Source organism: Hyla sarda, chromosome 12 (assembly GCF_029499605.1).
Source record: "Hyla sarda isolate aHylSar1 chromosome 12, aHylSar1.hap1, whole genome shotgun sequence".
In the NCBI taxonomy this organism is placed as follows: Eukaryota; Metazoa; Chordata; class Amphibia; order Anura; family Hylidae; genus Hyla; species Hyla sarda.
The window spans coordinates 18,277,212-18,299,007 of NC_079200.1; the positions used below are offsets into that span (position 1 = coordinate 18,277,212).

At 47.5% G+C, this 21,796-nt stretch overlaps 1 protein-coding gene across 4 annotated transcripts in view; it reads left to right on the plus strand.

The window, feature by feature from the left end:
• PLEKHH3 (pleckstrin homology, MyTH4 and FERM domain containing H3) overlaps positions 1-21,796 on the plus strand; it is a 169,386-nt gene that overhangs the window by 1,456 nt on the left and 146,134 nt on the right. For 2 of the 4 annotated variants that reach the window (XM_056549096.1, XM_056549095.1), the window contains exon 2: positions 1,969-2,019. The gene's annotated coding sequence lies outside the window, so the exon portion shown is untranslated. Of the gene's footprint in view, positions 1-1,968; positions 2,064-21,796 lie in introns of all 4 variants that reach the window. The other 2 variants (XM_056549091.1, XM_056549093.1) reach the window with 1 other exon arrangement.

Genomic DNA, 21,796 nt, shown 5'->3' on the forward strand with positions numbered 1-21,796 from the left:
TACGCCATTGCTTGTCCCCAATGTACAGAACCCTTCTTGTCCTCAGTGTACAGAGCCTTGCTTGTCCTCAGTGTACAGAGCCCTGCTTGTCCTCAGTGTACAGAGCCCTGTTTATCCTCAGTGTACAGAGCCCCGCTTGTCCTCAGTGTACAGAACCCTGCTTGTCCTCAGTGTACAGAGCCCCGCTTGTCCTCAGTGTACAGAGCCCCGCTTGTCCTCAGTGTACAGAGCCCCGCTTGTCCTCAGTGTACAGAGCCCTGCTTGTCCTCAGTGTACAGAGCCCCGCTTGTCCTCAGTGTACAGTGGCCCGCTTGTCATCAGTGCACAGAGCCCTGCTTGTCCTCAGTGCACAGAGCCCCGCTTGTCCTCAGTGTACAGAGCCCTGCTTGTCCTCAGTGTACAGAACCCTTCTTGTCCTCAGTGTACAGAGCCTTGATTGTCCTCAGTGTACAGAGCCCTGCTTGTCCTCAGTGTACAGAGCCCTGCTTGTCCTCAGTGTACAGAACCCCGCTTGTCCTCAGTGTACAGAACCTCACTTGCCCTCAGTGTACAGAGCCCCACTTGCCCTCAGTGTACATAGCCCCGCTTGTCCTCAGTGTACAGAGCCCCGCTTGTCCTCAGTGTACAGAGCCCCGCTTGTCCTCAGTGTACAGAGCCCTTCTTGTCCTCAGTGTACAGAGCCCTGCTTGTCCTCAGTGTACAGAGCCCCGCTTGTCCTCAGTGTACAGAGCCCCGCTTGTCCTCAGTGTACAGAGCCCCGCTTGTCCTCAGTGTACAGAGCCCCGCTTGTCCTCAGTGCACAGAGCCCCGCTTGTCCTCAGTGCACAGAGCCCCGCTTGTCCTCAGTGTACAGAGCCCTGTTTATCCTCAGTGTACAGAGCCCTGCTTGTCCTCAGTGTACAGAACCCTGTTTATCCTCAGTGTACAGAGCCCTGCTTGTCCTCAGTGTACAGAGCCCCGCTTGTCCTCAGTGTACAGAGCCCCGCTTGTCCTCAGTGTACAGAGCCCCGCTTGTCCTCAGTGTACAGAGCCCCGCTTGTCCTCAGTGCACAGAGCCCCGCTTGTCCTCAGTGCACAGAGCCCTGCTTGTCCTCAGTGTACAGAGCCCTGCTTGTCCTCAGTGTACAGAGCCCTGCTTGTCCTCAGTGTACAGAGCCCTGCTTGTCCTCAGTGCACAGAGCCCCGCTTGTCATCAGTGCACAGCGCCCCGCTTGTCCTCAGTGCACAGAGCCCCGCTTGTCCTCAGTGTACAGAGCCCTGCTTGTCCTCAGTGTACAGAGACCACTTGTCCTCAGTGTACAGAGCCCTTCTTGTCCTCAGTGTACAGAGCCCTTCTTGTCCTCAGTGTACAGAGCCCTGCTTGTCCTCAGTGTACAGAGCCCCGCTTGTCCTCAGTGCACAGAGCACAGAAATGAGCGCAAACGGATGTAAACATATTGTAAAAAAATCCTATTGACATGAATGGGATTTTTTTTAAACGTTTTTTACAGCCTGCAAGAACAGAACAGAAACAGGATAAAAAAAAACAGGGACAGACGGTCATGTGAACGCACCCTTATCCCTCCTTTATGTCTCCTGGCAGGGAGAATTGTGGGGGTGGGGGGCATTCATACACTTTAGTCAGTGACCGTTCCTCTGAAGTCAACAGGTTTGGCTGACTTTGACTAAAGTGTATGGCAACCTTTACCTAGGCTGCCACAATTAACAGCTTCATTTTCACAATTTTGCAGGTTACCTTATAAATGTGTAAGGAAGGGGTTAACACGCCTTCTTGTTTCCTGGCCATAAAGCAAACCATTAGTGATCCGGTGATTCTTATGACTGATTGTAGGGCAGTAATGCTGGCCCGCCATTACACCCCCTCACATTCCTCTCCTATCAGCCTGTGTTCAGCTTCACTTCCTAGAAATGCTCCTCTGTCCCTTGGGGATTTATTTTGGTCTGATAATCTCCTCTTTTTATTTTTAGATCCATCTGATGATAATGGGACATTAGGAAAGTATTCCAAGTGCAAACAAGGTGCGGAACAATGACCAAGTGTTCACAAAAAAATCTATCTACAGGTATCTCTCATTCACTCCCAAGATACAACTTCCCTATTGTAGTCCATGTATAGCTTTTATAATGTATAACCCTCTTCTTGGTCACCACAGCTTTATGCTGTAACATTAAAGGGGTACTCCGGTGGAAAACATCAACTGGTGCCAGAAAGTTAAACAGATTTGTGAATTACTTCTATTTAAAAATCTTAACCCCTCCAGTACTTATCAGTTGCTGTATGCTCCACAGGAAGTTGTGTAGCTCTTTTCTGTCTGACCACAGTGCTCTCTGCTGACACCTCTGTCCATGTCAGTAACTGTCCAGAGCAGAAGCAAATCCCCATAGAAAAACTCTCCTGCTCTGGACAGTTCCTGACATGAACATAGGTGTCAGCAGAGAGCACTGTGATGAGACTGAAAAGAGCTACACAACTTCGTCAGGTGCATACAGCAGCTGATAAGTACTGGAAGGGTTAAAGGGGTTCTCCCTTGTTTATACTGTTTTTTGTTATTATGTTTGTGTGTTATGTGTGTATAAGAATGTGTTTTTTTCCGGAAGCTGGCCCCTTTTTCTTCCAATGGCTTGCTGTGTAACCTCGGCCTCCGCCATGTTGTGTTCGGTAAGTGGGATGTCGGGGGGTGTGTTCTTGCTTCTGTCCTTCCTATCTTCTGACGTCCGAGGCAAATCTTTTCTTCCTGTTTCTTCCGTGGCTCAGCAACGAATCTGCGGACTCTTCCGGCGCATGCGCAGGTAGTTTGTTTGTTTGTTTTACCAATAAAGTTTTTTTTGTCTAATTGACAAACTGTCTGCGCATGCACGAGTACGCAAGTGCTACGCTAACAGCGTGGCGTACGTTAGGTCTACGCTAATAGCGTAGCTTCGCGCAAGCGCAGACAGTTTGTCAATTAGAGAAAAAAAACTTTATTGGTAAAAAAAATAAACTACCTGCGCATGCGCCGGAAGAGGCCGCAGATTCGTCGCTGAGCCACGGAAGAAACAGGAAGAAAAGATTCACCTCGGACGTCAGAAGATAGGAAGGACAGAAGCAAGAACACACCCCCCGACATCCCACTTACCGAACACAACATGGCGGAGGCCGAGGTTACACAGCAAGCCACTGGAAGAAAAAGGGGCCAGCTTCCAGATCTTCACAAAAGGTAAGAAAATACATATATACATAATCACAACACACATAAAAACATACTTATACACACATAACACACAAACATAATAACCAAAAAACAGTATAAACAAGGGAGAACCCCTTTAAGGCTTTTATATAGAAGTAATTTACAAATCTGTTTAACTTTCTGGCACCAGTTGTTTAAAAAAAAAAAAATCTTCATTATCTTTATTCTGTAGGTCCATACAGTAACAGCGATATACAAATTATATACGTTTTATTTGTATTTTACTACTTTAAAAGAAATTACAACTTTTTGTACGAAATTAGTATGCTTTAAATTGTCCTCTTCTGACCCCTTTTTTATTTTTCTGTATACGGGGATGTGTGAGAGCTCATGGTATTTTTTTACGTGTACGCCATTCAGACATTTACGCACACACCGATACCACATATGTTTATTATTGTTTACATTATTTCATTTATAAAATGGGAAAAGGGGGGTGATTGAAACTTTTATTAGGGAAGGGGGCTTATTCACATTTATTAATTATTTTTTTCAAAACATTTTTTTTTACACTTTTTATTTTTTTTAGACTTGCATTGAGGGGGTGGGGCTTGACATCATGAGAAAGCTGAAATTCCATTAGGATTCCATAGGACTCTGCAGAACTGGAATTTACGAGAGGAATCGTATCTAGGATCTGTCTGGATTGCTGCACGTGCTAAAATTAATATGACAAAAAAAAAAATATTTTTACAAAAAAAAAAACCTGTGCTGCTTGCTATACAGACTAGTGCTGACAACTAACTGGAGCATTGTGCCAAACAATATTAATAGGAGTGATCCGAGTCCTAAAAACTTTATTTAAAGCCTTAAAGGCAATAAAAAGCTGCCACATGATAAAAAAAAATTGGCTGTTGAAGTGCCCACACGCCCCCCTTCCATAGACTTGCATTGAGGGGGCGGGCCGTGACTTCACAAGAGGGCGTGACCATGAAGTCACGAGCCCCTGGCACCGCACCCAGCATTCTAAATGAACGCCGGGTGCTGCACAGAGATTGCGGGAGTCCCAGCGGCAGGACCCCTGCAATCAGACATCTTATCCCCTATCCTTTGAATGGGGGATAATATGTCTAGGGGCGGAGTACCCCTTTAAAGGGGTACTCCGCTGCTCAGTGTTTGGAACAAACTGTTCTGAACGCTGGAGCCAGCAGCTCGTGACGTCATAGCCCCGCCCCTCATGACATCACATCCCGCCCCCTCAATGCAAGTCTATGGGAAGGGGCGTGACGGCTGTCACGCCCCCTCCCATAGACTTGTATTGAGGGGGCGGGGATATGACGTCACGAGCTCCCGGCGCTGGCTCCAGCGTTCAGAACAGTTTGTTCCAAACGCTGAGCAGCGGAGTACCCCTTTAGGGTACTTCAGACGAGCGGATTTACAGTGTATTTTACGCTGCAGGTCCGCCACTGCCTGCTCGGAGCGGCAATATGCCACTACGTGCAGACACAGTGAAGCGATGTGCGAGTCGCCGTGCATGCGCGCTGTACTCACACACATCGCGGCCACTCACCCTGCTCTATGAGCAAGGCCGAGAGCTGCCGCGATGTGAGAGTATGCGCACGGCGACTCGCACATTGCAGTGTGTCTGCTCGTAGTGGCGTATTGCTACTCCAAGGAGGCACGTGTAAAGGCAGCATACAGAGGTCCTTCAGCGGCGAAATACGCGCGGAAAATCTGCTCGTCTGAACGTACCGTTAAGATGTTAATTTCTCTTTCAAAGAATAGAGTTTTGCAGAATCTTGAAATACCTTTTTATCTATCAGTACAGTGACCCCCCAACCTACGATGGCCCCGACATACGATCATTTCACCATACGATGGCCTCTCAGAGGCAGCATCAACATACGATGCTTTTGTATGTCGGGGCCATCGCATAAACGGCTATCCGGCAGCGCAGACTGCTTCAGCTGCCCCCGGATAGCCGTTTACGGTGCCCCGTGTGGTCCGCTGACGATCACTTACCTGTCCTCGGGGCTCCGGCGCGTCCTCTTCAGGATCCCCTGCATCTTCGGCGCTCTCCATCGTCGTCATCACGTCGCTGCACACGTCGTCCCGTCATCCAATAGGAGCGGCGTGCGTAGCGATGTGATGGCGGCGACGGAGAACGAGGATGCCGGGGAAGCAGAGGCCTTGCAGGAGCATCGGGGACACCACGGGGACGCGGCGACAGCAATGGAAGGCGACATCCAGGGCAGCGGTGACGAGCGGTGATGGTCCGGAGCGGCGGGGACAGGTGAGTACAACTTCCTATACCAGTGGTCTTCAACCTGCGGACCTCCAGATGTTGCAAAACTACAACTCCCAGCATGCCCGGACAGCCGTTGGCTGTCCGGGCATGCTGGTGTTGTAGTTTTGCAACATCTGGTGGTCCGCAGGTTGTAGACCACTGTCCTATACTTTACATTGCACGGATCCCTCAACATACGATGGTTGTTTATCATTATTCTGTAGGTCCATACGGTTATAATGATCCCCTACTTATATAGGTTTGATTTTGTCGGACTTCTGGAAAAAATCATAACTACATGCAGAAAAATGTATACGTTTAAAAATGTCATCTTCTGACCCCTATAACTTTTTTATTTTTCCACGTACAGGGCGGTATGAGGACAAATTTTTTGCGCCGTGATCTGAAGTTTTTATCGGTATGATTTTTGTTTTGATCAGACTTTTTGATCACTTTTTATTCATTTTTTAATGGTATAAAAAGTGACCAAAAATGCGCTTTTTTGGACTTTGGAAATTTTTTACGTGTACGCCATTGACCATGCGGTTTAATTAATGATATATTTTTATAGTTCGGACATTTACGCATGCGGCGATACCACATATGTTTATTTTTATTTACACTGTTTTATTTTTTTTATGGGAAAAGGGGGGTGATTCAAACTTTTATTAGGGATTAGGGGTTAAATGACCTTTATTAACACTTTTTTTTTTTACTTTTTTTTGCAGTGTTATAGGTCCCATAGGGACCTATAACACGGCACACACTGATCTCTTACACAGATCACAGGCGTGTATTAACACGCCTGTGATCAGTGTTATCGGCGCTTGACTGCTCCTGCCTGGATCTCAGGCACTGAGCAGTCATTCGTCGATCGGACACCGAGGAGGCAGGTAAGGTCCCTCCCGGTGTCCTGTAAGCTGTTCGGGATGCCGCGATTTCACCGCGGCGGTCCCGAACAGCCCGACTGACTAGCTGGGATAGTTTTACTTTCACTTTAGAAGCGGCGGTCAGCTTTGACCACCGCTTCTAAAGGGTTAATACCGCACATTGCCACGATCGGCGATGTGTGGTATTAGCCGCAGCGCGACACTGCTTCATATCGCGGGAGCCGGCTCAGGACGTAAATATACGTCCTGCGTCGTTAAAGGGGTAATCCGGTGAAAAACAATATATATTTTTTTTTAAATCAACTGGTGCCAGAAAGTTAAACAGATTTGTAAATTACTTCTATTAAAAAATCTTAATCCTTCCTGTACTTATTAGCTGCTGAATGCTACAGCGTAAATTCTTTTCTTTTTGGAACACAGAGCTGTCTGCTGACATCATGAGCACAGTGCTCTCTGCTGACATCTCTGTCCATTTTGCGAACTGTCCTGAGTAAAAGGAAATCCCCATAGCAAACATCTGCTGTTCTGCACAGTTCCTAAAATGGACAGAGATGTCAGCAGAGAGCACTGTGCTAGGACCGCGCGGACACTGCAGTCTCCAATAGACTGCAATGTGTTCCGCGAGTATTTCCGCTTGAAGAATGAGCAACGCCATTCTTCAGGCGGAAATTTTCAGACGGATTTTGCGTTAACAAATTCCGCTTCACAAATTCCGAAGTGTGAATTTGTGAACGGAAACCCATTCACTATACTATACATTTCTGCCTGCAATTTCAAAGCGGAATCGCAGGCAAAAATTCCGTAGTGTGAATCTAGCCTTACTGTATATTTTACACATATGTGTGTATTAGATTCGGTCTCCAGCTTTAACATAGGAACGTGAACATGGGAGTAACCATAGGGGGTGCAGAAGTAGCAGTTGCAACACGGCCCTGGTACTTAAAGGGGTACTGCACCAAAAAATGTCTTATGGCGGGGGTCGAGCCGCCACTACTGCCCCGGAGATCGCGGGGGTCCCTAGTGTCAGGAGCCCTGTGTTTTCTCGCTGAGTACTCCTTTAAGGGGGCCCAAAGGCATCTCTGCCCCATAAGTAAACACCAGTATTATCAATGGCACACTGACGACATAGTTACGCCTCTGAACATGAAGTATTGTTAGCCATACAGTGCAATATTACTGCTATTTCTGAACCTATAATGTGATTCCAGTTAATCCAAAAAAACTGACAATCAGTTTTCTAAGTGTGGTGACCCAGTACAGAATCACGTGTTCTTCTCTACTCCTGCCCATCCTGTGTGGCAGATACTGCTTCAATGTCCGTCATGGGCCCATTCTCCTCAGAACTCTCTATAATGCACTATATAATGTACTGTCTTTAAAGGGTTAATGTATGTGTATTTTCTATGCACTTGTAGCCTTTAATCTCTTGTTGTTAAGGACCTTGTTATTAAGGGGAGTATGCAAAGGTGAACATGTGACTTATGTGCCCAATGGGAAGGCTCTAAATTGTTCCCTTATATACTGTTGCTAGAGTATAGAGATAGAATATAGAGAGCTGTGGTACAGTTTGGAGAGGAGTGAAGTCTGTCTGTGAGGTGATCCTGAAGGTGGCCTGAGGCCTAATCCAGTAACCACGCATCTACTATCAGTTCAAGTCCAAGTCCCTAAAGTATAGCGTGGGCTGCATACCAGTCAAGTCAGTTATATACAGCACAATCAACTATAAGTCCCAGCAAGCCAATAAACTTCCCTAAGTTCACCCTGCAACTCCTTCACGCTAATCTGAGCTGTAACGGATTGTACCATCTTTCCAACCTCAGTAAAGCAAGCCAGTTAACCGTAACCTTGCGTCAAAATGATCATTTGCTCCGTGCCTGGCACAGGTGAAGCTGGTCAACCACGCCCTGGCGTCATGAAACAGTTAATTATACATTACCCCATCCGACACTACATAAGCTTTTATCCTGATGTCAACCCAAAGTAAAATTAGTGGCGCAAAAAAAACAAGCCCTCATATGGGTCTGTGGATGGAAAAAATAAAAATGTTAGGGCATTTAGAAAGCCAGGAGGAAAAGACGAAAATGCGAAAAAAATAATAATAATAAAAAAAAAAAAACGTATCCTCTATCCTTTGGGAGGTCCGATCTCCTGCATGAGGCCCAAGCTTTGGCTATCTTCGACTCTCCCATAGACATATATATGGAGGGTGCGTGTGTCTGCTGCCACTTGGTGAGGGGGTTGACACCTTCTGTTCCCAGGGAGACCCGGGCCCTTTACAGGAGATCACGGGGGGTCCCAGCAGTCGGACCCTCTGCGATCTAAAACGTATACATTTTTTTCATGATACTTCTCCTTTATTGTCAAAATGGGATGTGTCCTTAAGGGGTTAACATGTCACTAGGATGTGTCAAAAGTTTGTCCAAATGACTTCCCATTTAATGGGGTACTCCAGGAAACTAAACCCATAGTCCATCCTTTTCTTTCATCAAACTATTAATTGTCTGAATATCATTCATTAGCTATATAGAGCAGTTTCCCCTCTTTGGTTAACACTTCCAGTCATCCACTCTTTCTCTGTCCAAATCCATCTCTAACAGCAGCCCCCACCCTCCTGAGAGACACAGACCATATGGTTTCTGCCCTGCACTGATGAATCATGCTCTCTTTAGTGCTGAGAACTGAGAGATGTGTGCAGCCAATCAGACACTGAATCTCTCTCTGTCTCTCTCTTTCTCTCTGCTGCTCAGTGCAGGAGGGTGGGGGCTGCTCTCAAAGAGTGAACTGGCTGGCAGGGCAGAGCTGCAATGATTGCTGGGAGATGTAGGCAAGGGAAGAGAATGATGGCAAAGGATATCAAGCAGGCAGAGAAGACAAAAGAGGCCACAGGAGCCATGCATTACAGGTAAGTGTGGTGTCTTTAGAGTATATATATATATATATATATATATATATATATACTTCCCTGGAGTACCCCTTTAAGTATTGACAGCTTATTCTATCCATGTCAGAGTAATGGGAGTCTGACCCCTGCCTATTAGCAGAATGAAGGAGCCATGAAAAAAGGTAACAGAAACGATAGAGTGAACACCGCAGAGGGTTGCAGTCCATGTAGCTCTGCCACGCATTGTTCAGTGTACATGACCTTTGCCTGCATGCCATTCTAATGCACATTTTTCTACTCACAACCGATATTTCATCTTGTTCAGCTATTTTTTTCACTTGACATTTTATGATTGCCTCGGGCCAATGGGAACTTGCAACATAAAGCAAGTATTACAGACAGAACATTGTGATGGGATGCCTAGCAAAGAGAAGACAACAAGAGAAGACATTCTAGAACAGTGTTTCCCAACCAGCGTGACTCCAGCTGTTGCAAAACTGTAGTTTTGCAACAGCTGTAGGCATGCTGGTTGCGGAAACACTGTTCTAGAACATAATCTTCGCCCACCAGCTATTCAAAGACCGGAGGAACAGAGCGCGACACGTTTCCTACACCTGCTCTAGAATGAGAAGCAAACGCTTCTATAATAACCAGATTTGTTGGGTACGGCTGTAGTTGAAAAGGTTAAAGTGTACCTGTCACATCCCACAAAAAAAAGAATGTTACTCAGTACCTAATCCTGACCTTGTACATGTAATTTGTATGCCTCTATCACCTATGTTTATCATAAAGACACCTCTTTTCATTAGCTCACAGTGTTAGAAGGGGGCGTGTCCCTCCGTGTGGTGGTGGGAGGTGATTGGTGTGTGGTGGCAAGGGGTGTGTCCCTCCCTTGTGGTGGTGGGAGGTGATTGGTGTGTGGTGGGAGGGGGCGTGACCCTCCTTGTGTTGGTGGGAGGTGATTGTTGTGTGGTGGGAGGGGGTGTGTCCCTCTGTGGTGGTGGGAGGTGATTTGTGTGTGGTGGGAGGAGTTGTGTCCCTCCCTTGTGGTGGTGGGAGGTGATTGGTGTGTGGTGGGAGGGGTTATGTCCCTCCCTTGTGGTGGTGGGAGGTGATTGGTGTGTGGTAGGAGGGGGTGTGTCCCTCTTTGTGGTAGTGAGAGGTGATTGGTGTGTCTGTTCATGCAGCCTTGTCCATGAGTCATCTCTTGTCCATGATTAATGGACAAGCCTGATGCTGCTGCCGGACCGGTTAGTGTACCATAGTGAAAGTGCTTCAGAGTCGCTAGGCGACATGGTGTAAACAGCCTCAAAGCAGCAGTCATTGGAAGATGCAGAGCAGGTGATGAGTCTGTTCACACCACACTTCAGCTTCATCCAGGGGAGCTCCATTCGCTAATATAGTGTCTGTACCTGTGTTTGATGGATGGTCTCGCAATTCTTATGTGATCTTTGCCCCGATGTTCATTTTTAGCAACATACAGTGTGAGTGTTGTCTCAGACCTTTCCCAGGTTGCAGTGTGGCCCAAGGAAATGTATCATTAGTCAGGTGTTGAAAGGGTGCCTGTCTGTGCTTAAATGGGTGGAGAAACTGCTGGGTGTGAGGGAGATCATTTTCCACACGGCTGCAGGGAATTGTACTTTCAATCACAGCAGACAGGCAAGGGAGCTCAGCTGTGCTGCAATGGGTGGGGTGGCTGATGTATAGGAGGGAGAAAAGTGATCTCACACTTACAAAAAGGGATCCTGGGGATTGTAGATATAGCGAGGGAAATCCAACAGGAAGTAGCCAGTTCACAATAAAAAAGTCAGCAGCTTGATGGGGGACACAGAACATGCCCATTTACCACCAACACAAGCATGGATCCTTGGTGAATGTGTGCATTACTGACTGACAGGTAATTAGTAAAGTCCACTTATGTTGGATAACCCATTTAATGACAGTAAAGCATTAAAGGGGAACTCCACCCCTTTATGTTCAGAACGCCAGCTTAGGGCTTCTGTGATTGTAACATCACCACAGCCATCACGCCCCCTCCATTTATGTCTATAGGAGGGGGCGTGACAGCTGTGGAGCAGTCATACACAGCTGTCACGCCTCATCTCATAGACATGATAGTAGGGGGCGTGACGGCTGTGGTTGCCCATCATTCAGCAAGTAGCAGAGTTCTCTTTGCGCACTGGATTACGGAGGTGTCAGCCGGAGAGCGCGGGGGGTCCCCATGATGGGACATCTTATCCCCTATCCTTTGGACGGAGTGCCCCTTTTATATAGAAAATTTACAATGGAAAACCTAGATGGAAAAATTTAATTACTTCCTCCCTTTATCGCCTCCTCCTTTCTTTAGATGGAAGACTCCATTCACAACTTCTTTGCCTTTTATCGCAGCTATACCTTAGGAGGATCCACGACATATACTTCCGACAGATGATTGCACCATGTCCGTTGTGCAGTCATATGGTGGGATATGTTGAACTTAGTGAAGGAAGCCCGGGGAAAGTTCCCATAATGTATCAGTCCATAAAGCATTGAAGGTTTCCTAAGGAAGCGAGTCAGTCTTCCTCTCTATCCCCTGCGCTCCCTAGAGTAATACGGCTGACGGCATCCATATATTGAGTGGTTGTCCTCATTCTCCTCCACCAGAGCCTCCATCAACCTGAGCCCTGCAATAAATGTCAGGATCCGGGTTGGTGGAGGGTGAGGACACTGGAAGTGGATCCTCTGTACCAGAGAGGTGATGGCGTGGGCCGTAACCAGGGGAACGGAGTCTAAGGGGTTACTGGTTTTCACCAGAGCCCGCCGCAAAGCGTGATGGACTTGCTGCGGCAGGAAACCCCCAGGTCGTTCCACCTGGTAGCGACTCAACCTCTCTGGCAGCTGAGATCGCGCGGTACAAAAGGACAAGGCAAGGCAAGGTCAGACGTAGCAGAAAGGTCAGGGCAGGCGGCAAGGTTCGTAGTCAGGGGCAACAGCAGAGATTCTGGAAACACAGGCAAGGACACACTGGAACGCTTTCACTAGGCACTAGGCAACAGGATCCGGCAGGGACAGGAAGAGGGGAAGTGATGTTTTATAGGGAAAACAGTGATTGGACTAGATTGAGCCAGGTACCAATTAGTGGTGCACTGGCCCTTTAAATTTCAGAGAGCCGGCGCGCGCGCCCTAGAGAGCGGGGCCGCGCGCGCCGGGATGGGACAGAGGAAGGACGGAGCAGGTGAGAAGAGACATGGGATGCGATCCCTGAGCGGGCATGTCCCGTCCCGCGGATCGCATCCCCTCCGGTGACAGGGTAGCAGCGCTCTCGGTCAGCAGCGCCGACCGGAGCGCTGCAAGCAGAGTAACACCGCGAGCGCTCCGGGGAAGCAGCGGGACCCGGAGCGCTCGGCGTTACAATAAACTCCTCCTAGATGGTCCAATAATACCCTTAAGTTCCCGATCGTCGGTTGGGAACTTAAGGGTATTATTGGACCATCTAGGTGGTGTTTAAGTTATTTATGGATTCGCCTTCCAACCGTTGGTCTCATCTCTTGGCATAATTTCTGTCATAAACTCGGCGCATTTGAAACCTGCACTTCTAATAATTAGATGGCTTTAGTAAAGTTGTTATATTTAAGAAATGTGATTAATAGTAGGTAAAATAAATGACAAGATTGTACTGAGCGCAAAGCTTGGCGGCTTATTATGTGGTTTATTATAATAGAGTTAGAGAGCCATAGGGTTATTCAAGCCTGATCGAACTGGTAATGTCACAATCCATAATAAAGCAAAATACTTACCATAACATTTATGCTGCACCTATTAACTCCTTTAGGACTCAGCCCATTTTGCTCTTAAAGGGGTACTCCACCCCTAGACATCTTATCCCCTATCCAAAGGGCTGAGCTGCTGTGTGTGACGTGACACGCCCCTTCATCTGTATGGGAGAGGCGGAGACACAGCAATACTATGTCTCCGCCTCTACCATACAGATGAAAGGAGGGCCTGCTGGGTACAAAACGCGCCCTGGCAGCGCAGAGCCAGGGCACCCTACAGGAGATCGTGTGGATAGGGGATACAATTTTTAGCATTGGACTTCTTCTTTAAGTACGCAGACAATTTCATTTTTCCATTTTTCCTCGTTTTTTCCTCCTCGCCTTCTTAGAACCATCTCCACCATTATTTTTCCATCCTCAGACCCATATGAGGACTTGTTTTTGCGTGACCAATTGTACTTTGTAATGACACCTTTTATTTTAGCATAAAGTGTACGGCACAGCTGAAAAATACTATTTTGGGGGGAAATTGACAAGAAAACAGCAATTTCGAAAACTCGCAACTTTTTGAACAAAATTTGTATGCTTAAAATTGCCCAATTCTGCCCCTATAACTTTTTAATTTTTCCATATGCAGGGCTGTATGAGGCTTTTGGTTTTTGTGCCATCATCTGTAGTTTTTATTAGTACCACGTTTGCGATCACTTTTTATTTTTGTTTTTTCTGGGATGTGATGTGTTTTGGGTTATTATTATTTATTATGTTTACGCCATAAGGGATCCAATTCGGAAAATTTACACATATGGCATTAACAAACACGTTGATTTATTTAATTGTTTTTATGTTTTGTTTGGTAAAATGGGAGAAGAGGGAAAAAATTTTTATTGGGGGAGGGGCTTGTTCCCATGAAACTGCGATAAATGCAGGGCACAGCAACATACTTGTACGTCGCATGTCCACTAAGGGTTAAAGGAGATAAAAAATAAAAAAAAATATGTCTGAATATTTTCCCCCAAACCACCCAACTTCTGTCCATTGTAGCAATACTGCAGCAATACTGCAAAAAAGAGGAAAAGGTTAAAAATCAAACAAAGAAAGCGAGTGTTGGAGTGTGCGAGTGGTTTTGATCTTAAGGGTGTTTTTGACTTAAGTGTGGGACTTGAGACTAAGGGGTTTTAGATTCAAGGAGTTTGGAGTAAATTGGAACGATTTACTGTTTGTCTCGTTCTATGTTGAATACAAATACATTTTTATGCTCTTTGCTGTCCCCATTAGTAAAAAAATTAAAAAAAAGTGCTCCATGATTGACTATGCTGTTCAATGTGCAATGTATCCATTACTTTAAGGGGTACTCTGTTGCTAGACATTTTATCCACTATTCAAAGGACAGGGGATAAGATGTCTGATCGTGGGGATCCCGCCACTGGGATCCCTGTGATCACTGTGTAGACACCTGGTGTTCATAACACTGGGTTTGGGAGGCCATGGTCATGACGTCACGCCATGCCCCCTCCATTCATGTCTATAGGAGGGGGCGTGACAGCCGTCACACCCCCTCCCATAGGCATGAATGGAGGGGGTGTGACAGCCATCACACCCCCTCCCATAGGCATGAATGGAGGGGGCGTGGTGTGACATCACGACCACGGCCGCCACCGAACCCAGCGTTCTGAACATAAAGTTTAGAACACCAGGTGTATGCATGGAGATCACAGGGGGGTCCCAGTGGCCAGACTATCGCGATCAGACATCTTATTCCCCATCCTTTGGATAAGGGATAAGATGTCTAGTAACGGAGTACCCCTTTAAACAGATGTCGACGCTGCACACTGCTGTGTCGGATGTGCGAGCTATGCTCATTTGGAAGGCTAGAACCTGGATCTAAAAGAGCGATAAAGACTCTGCTGCTGACTGCGCAAGCACTTGCTGGGGCAGATGTTGGGGAGGATAGTGGTATGGAGGTGCAGGAGAATGAGGCAGCTAATTGAGGAACAGTAAGAAGATGGAGAAGAGGAAAGAGTGTCAGGGAAGATGGTCCTGAGCTGGCACACCTCAACAAGTTTTCCAGGTTGTGTGCGAAGGAGATAAATCACCTCCTACCTAGAGACAAGTGGTCCTGGGGATTGTAGTTGAAGAGAGGGCACAGAAACAGGAAATAGCCAGTTCACAAAAATAAGCCAGCTTGATGGGGGACACAGGACATGGCCATTTACCACCAACACAAGCACAGCTCTTTGGTAAGCATGGCCATTACTGGATGACAGGTAATTAGTAGTGTCCCCTTATGTTGGATAACCCATTTAATGAATGTAAAGCTTTAATATAGAAAAAAGTTTGCACATGAGGAGAATGTTCAAGTGTAGCACTGCAGCAAGACAGTGCCTCTGAGGGCCAGGGGAGTGTCTGCTTCAGTAAGAAGGGGAATAGAATTCCAGAGAAGGCCAGACAGGAGCTGGTAGTGGGTGACTTAGTAATGTTAACATATCATGGATTGGGTTGACAGATTACTGGGTGGGGCTGGGGAAGATAGTTATGGTGCAAATTGGCACAAATGAAGTAAGAGGTAGGTTGAGAGTCCATAAGTCCATAAAAATTATTTGAGGGACTTAGGCAGTAAGCTTAAAGGGGTACTCTGGCCCTAAGACATCTTATCCCCTATCCAAAGGAGAGGGGATAAGATGTCTGACCGCGGGGGTCCCGCCGCTGGAGACCCCAGCAATCTTGCATTCGGCACCTACCTCTTTGAGCTGCACGCCACGCTGCCAGCTCACAAACTGCCGGGTGCCGGAGTATCATGACATCACGACTCCGCCCCTGTGTGACATCACCCCCCGCCCCCGTTATGCAAGTCTATGGGAGGGGGCGTGCCCCCTCCCATAGACTTGGATAGCGGGGGCGGGGTGTGACATCACACGGGAGCGTGGCATCACGATACTCTGGCCCCGTGGTCGGCACCCGGCAGTTTGTGAGCTGGCAGCGCAGCTCAAAGAGGTAGGTGCCGAATGCAAGATTGCGGGGGTCCCTAGTGGCGGACAGGGTATAAGATGTCTTTGGGCCTGAGTACCCCTTTAAGAGAGGCAGCGGGAGATTAGGGAGCTAAACAAGTGGCTCAGAAAATGGAAGGAATGAGGGGTTTGGGTTCATGGAGCACTGAGCTGACTTCTGTTTTTTACAGGTCGGGTGCTCAGCTTTGAGCGGTGAAAGAATATGGCCTGAAGGTGGGAGGAGTGTTTAAATGGGTTATCCGACATAACCCATGTCGTACAGTAATGGACATGCTTACCAAGGATCTGTGCTTGTGTTTGTGGTAAATAGCCATTTCCTGTGTCCCCCATCACGCTGCTGGCTTGTTTTTGGGAACTGGCTACTTTCTGTTTCTGTGGTCTCCCTCAAACTACAATCTCCAGGATCCTTTGTTTCAAGGTGGGAGGTTTTTTATTTCCCTCCCACTCATCTGTCGCCCCACCCCTGAAGCACAGCCACGCTCCCTTTGATCACATGACTTGCCCGACATCACCTGACACACAAGCTGCGGATCTGTGTGATGATGAATGCATGCGCATGTGCGCCGGTAACATCATCAGGGGGCCGGCTTTACACAAAACAGACAAAGCAGCCAAGTCCCCTTTCAGCACCTGACTTGTGATGTATTGTCTCGGGCCGCACAGCAAGCTGGAGAAAGTCCGAGACAACACTCATTTTGTAGGCTGCAAAAAATTTATTTCTGCAAAAAGAAAGACAAAGAAATTTGATACCTGCCACCAAACAGGTAACTACTCGAACTTTGCTGCCCATCTTACATTCAAAAAACCAAAAATCCTGGACTAGTAGGGACTGGGGGGAAGGGTAAATACAGTATAGAATGGAAGTGTAGAGGGATCGGCCCATGTCTGCATGATATAGAGCTTTAATCCTTTAATAAAAGGCTAATGGTTTTATTGCATGCCCATATGCTCTTTTATAGGATATATGTGCAGAGGTTATCCTAATAGGACAGTTCCTGTTTAAAGTGGTACTCCGCTGCTCAGCAATTTGGAACAAACTGTTCCGAAACGCTGGCGCCAGCGCCGGGAGCTCGTGGCATCATAGCCCCGCCCCATCATGACCTGCCCCCTCAATGCAAGTCTATTGGAGGGGGCGTGACGGCTGTCACGCCTCCTCCCATAGACTTGCATTGAGAGGGCGGGTGTGATGTCATGAGGGGGCGGGGCTATGATGTCACGAGCTCCCGTCACCGTCTCCAGCGATCAGAACAGTTTGTTCCAAACGCTGAGCAGCGGAGTACCCCTTTAAGGTTTCATTAACGCATTGATAATGTGAGGAATTCGCTACGAGTTTCGCTGCCATTCACTTCAATGGGTCCATGGAAAATCCCCAATAGTAGCAGATTTGCAGATTACCAGCTGACTCATTGGTATGAGTGAATGGTAGTGACATTTGTAGCAGATTTCCTGCAGCGGGAGCAATGGGGGGGAGGGGGATGGGGGGCGGGGGCTGTCAAGAAACTAAAAAACCTAAAAAACTAATTTTTGGGGGATTTACACCGGTTCTCTATGACAAAATGTTGTTCCTCATTCACACATTGCACACTCCCAAAATTGCATTGAAAAGTAATCTTCTATAGGTCTCCACCTCAGTCCTCAATACCCACCAAAAGTCCAAAATTTTAAAATTTTTACCTGTTCTATTAAAATGGAATATCTGAAAAAAGTGAATGTTGGAGGACTGGTTTAGGGACCATTGTTCTAGAGGGTTCTGAGGACCTCTGTATGCTGCCTTTACATGTGCCTGCTCGGAGCGGCAATACGCCGCTATGAGCAGACACACTGCGATGTGCAAGTCGCCGCGCGCATACGCAGTATACTAGCACATCGGGGCGGCTCCCGGCCTAGCTCATAGAGCAGGGGGAGCGGCCACGCTTCAGTGTGTCTGCATGTAGCGGCGTATTGCCCCTCCAAGCAGGCACATGTAAAGGCAGCATACAGTGGTCCTTCAGCGGCGGATCCGCAGTGTATAATACACTGTAAGGGAATGTTCACACGAGCATATTTGCAGCGTATTTTACCCTCTGTTTTCTGCCTTTACATGTTACTGTTCGGAGCGGCAATACGCCGCTACGAGCAGACACAGTGCGATGTGCGAGTTGCAGCGTGCATGCGCAGTATACTCGCACATCGCGGCAGCTCTCGGCCTAGCTCATTGAGCAGAGGGAGCGGCCGCGATGTGTGCGAGTATACTGCGCATGCGTGGCGACTTTCACACAGCTTCAGTGTGTCTGCACGTAGTGGGGTATTGCTACTCCAAGCAGCTCCTTCAGCGGCAGATCCGCAGTGTAAAATACGCTGTAAGGGTAGGTTCACCCGAGCAGATTTGCAGCGTATTTTACGCTGTAGATCTGCCGCTGAAGGGCCCTCTGTATTCTGCTTTTAGATGTTCCTACTCGGAGCGGCAATACGCCGCTACAAGCAGATACAGTGCAATGTGCGAGTCACGGCGCGCATGCGCAGTATACTTGCACATCGCGGCAGCTCTTGGTCTAGCTCATTGAGCAGGGGGAGCGGCCGGGATGTGTGCGAGCACACCGCGCATGCGCGGCGACTCGCACATACCGTGTTTCTCCGAAAATAAGACCGGGTCTTATTAATTTTAGTCACAAAAAACACACTAGGGCTTATTTTCTGGGTAGGGCTTATTTATGGTCTGAGGAAGTGTGCTTTGCGCACGAAATAGCTATCACCGCTATGTGGACGGCGTCCGAGTCCTCCCTTGCCTTGCTTGTAACTATGCTGCACTTTATGGAATAAACACATTTGTTATACCACGATACTGGTGAGTGCCATTCACCTTCTTCATTGCTGCATTCATATAGACTATTTTCCAAGAATTGAGCACCCCAGTTCGGATTCACTGCTGTTGCCATCCCCAACACAGGTGCATATGAACTTGCCATAAAGCCACATTTATGCAGTGCTGTATTACCTTATTTATTTACGGTATGTACCTTGAACAACAGGGGTTGCTGTAGCAGTGTGGAGGATGGGGGCTGTAGCAGTGTGGAGGATGGGGGGCTGTAGCAGTGTGGAGGATGGGGGCTGTAGCAGTGTGGAGGATGGGGGGCTGTAGCAGTGTGGAGGATGGGGGGCTGTAGCAGTGTGGACGATGTCGCACCCCCCCATCTTCCACACTGCTACAGCCCCCATCCTCCCCACTCCCGCAGCCCCCATCCTCCACACTGCTACAGCCCCCCATCCTCCACACTGCTACAGCCCCCCATCCTCCACACTGCTACAGCCCCCCATCCTCCACACTGCTACAGCCCCCCATCCTCCCCTTCCCTCGTGGTCCTTCACACTCCTACAGTGCCCCCCACCTGGCAGTCTGCCAGTTGATTACCCCTGGCCTAGGTCTTATTTTCGGGGTAGGGCCACCCTGATAATCCTGCTAGGGCTTACTTTTGGGGTAGGGTTTATTTTCGGGGAAACAGGGTAGCTTCAGTGTGTCTGCACGTAGCGGCATATTGCCGCTATGAGCAGGCACATGTGAAGGCAGAATACAGAGGGTCCTTCAGCAGCTCATGTGAACGTTCCCTAAATGTGCTAGTCTGTACGTACCCTTAGGGTGCGTTCACATGTGCGTATTCTTGCTGCAGCAGATTTGCTGCTGCTGATTTTGTTGCCCATTGAATTCGATGGGGAGCAAAATCTGCTGAAGCAAATCTGCAGCAAAAATCTGCACATGTGAACGCCCCCCCTAGGGGGAAGCTCAGTTTGGCTCAACAGAATGTAAAAAGTTCCTGAGATACGTTGTGGGAGTTTTTCATTTACTCATCTGGGAACTGGCTCGTTCTTAAAGGTGAATGCAGAGTGTGGATTTATGACCGCTGTAAGCCGCCTGTGCCGCACCTGGTTATTATCTCGGAGGGTGGTGAATGGATGCAGACAAGATAAGACAGATATACAGTAATCACTGCATACATGTGTAAGCCATGACCCGAGCTCTCGCGTCACCAACGTGAGTAAGCGTTTCAGGAATCTTGCCATGTTAGTTTATAGGTGCAGTCCTTCAGCCTAGCACATGGGATTACCTGCTATAAGTTACATTTATTCCATCCTGTCCACAATAATAGGCTTCAGGCACATTGGGGGGTATTTATCAACGCATTTATGTGTTTTTTTTCCGTAACTTTGGCGCAGAGCAATTTTGTGTCTTTAGGGGGTTTTTTGGCGCAATTCACCGCCAAGAAATTTTGTACATGGAAAACACACACAGCAAATGTCAGAAAATGTCAAGGCGTCAAAATACATTAAAAAATTTTTTTGGGTGAAAGCAGTGACGCCTCCGGGACTGCGCACTACTATCCTGCGACATAGTTGTCTCTGAGGGACCTTCACCCTCCGTTGAGCCAGCATTGGACATGGCCACACAGGTTCAGGAAAGGTAAGCACTAAAAGTAACAAAAAAAACAAATAAAAAAAAAAAAAACACTCAAGTTAAAAATAAAATCCATTTCACATAAACCCCACAAAAGAAAATAACTCAGGTCGCTTGCTGATATACTGCAGGAGGGACTCCGAAATGGCTGCTCTACAGGGTAAAATACGCGTCCTCTGTGGCGGTAAGTTCTGTGTAAAAGGAGCTGTGGACAGCTGATTTCAGCATTTGCGCCAAAATTACTAACAACGTGCACCAAATGATAAATTTGGCACACGTCCGCCAAAACCAAAGTGAAAAAAAAAAAAAAAAGTTAAAAGAAACTGTCAACAGGCAAAATTGATAAATCCCCCCCATTCATTCTCATATATGTCCGCTGGAACTTTCGCAGTAGGATACAAGTAGAGATCATACAAACATGTAAGGAGAAGGAACATGTTCAGACTTTGTAAATCTGAGTAGACATAAAAGGAGGAAGGGTCAGGACGGGACAGAGTTGGGACTAGAGATGAGCGAACTTACAGTAAATTCGATTCGTCACGAACTTCTCGGCTCGGCAGTTGATGGCTTTTCCTGCATAAATTAGTTCAGCTTTCCGGTGCTCCGGTGGGCTGGAAAAGGTGGATACAGTCCTAGGAGACTCTTTCCTAGGACTGTATCCACCTTTTCCAGCCCACCGGAGCACCGGAAAGCTGAACTAATTTACGCAGGAAAAGTCATCAACTGCCGAGCGGAGAAGTTCGTGACGAATCAAATTTACTGTAAGCTCGCTCATCTCTAATTGGGACTTTGGCGCTGGTAGGCAGGGGTCACGGCTGGGACAGTCTGCATGTATATGGCTCATTGATCTGTCAGCACATTAATAGATGAATTTTATGACTTGTTCATTGTGTAACAGATCCCACACTTCCCATCATAATAGCTTAATAGGACCCCCAGTACAATGAGAACAGCACCTCAATGTGCAGCATAAAGCAGTGCGGCCAGGGAAGGGGGCCGTACCGAAAACCTGCTCACCTGATCTCATTGTGCTGTCCAGGCACAATTCTGGTGTCTGCTTAAAAGGGGTACTCTGGTACTTTTTAAATCAACTGGTGCCAGAAAGCTAAAAAGATTTGTAAATGACTTCTATTTAAAAATCTTAATCCTTCCAGTACTTATCAGCTGCTGTATACTACAGAGGAAGTTGTGTCGTTCTTTCCAGTTTGACCACAGTGCTCTCTGCTGACACTTCTGTCCGTGTGAGGAACTGTTCAGAGCAGGATAGGTTTGCATGGGGATTTGTTCCTGTTCTGGACAGATCCTGACATGGACAGAGGTGTCACCAGAGAGCACTGTGGTCAGACTGGAAAAAACAACTCAACTTCCTCTGGAGCATACAGAAG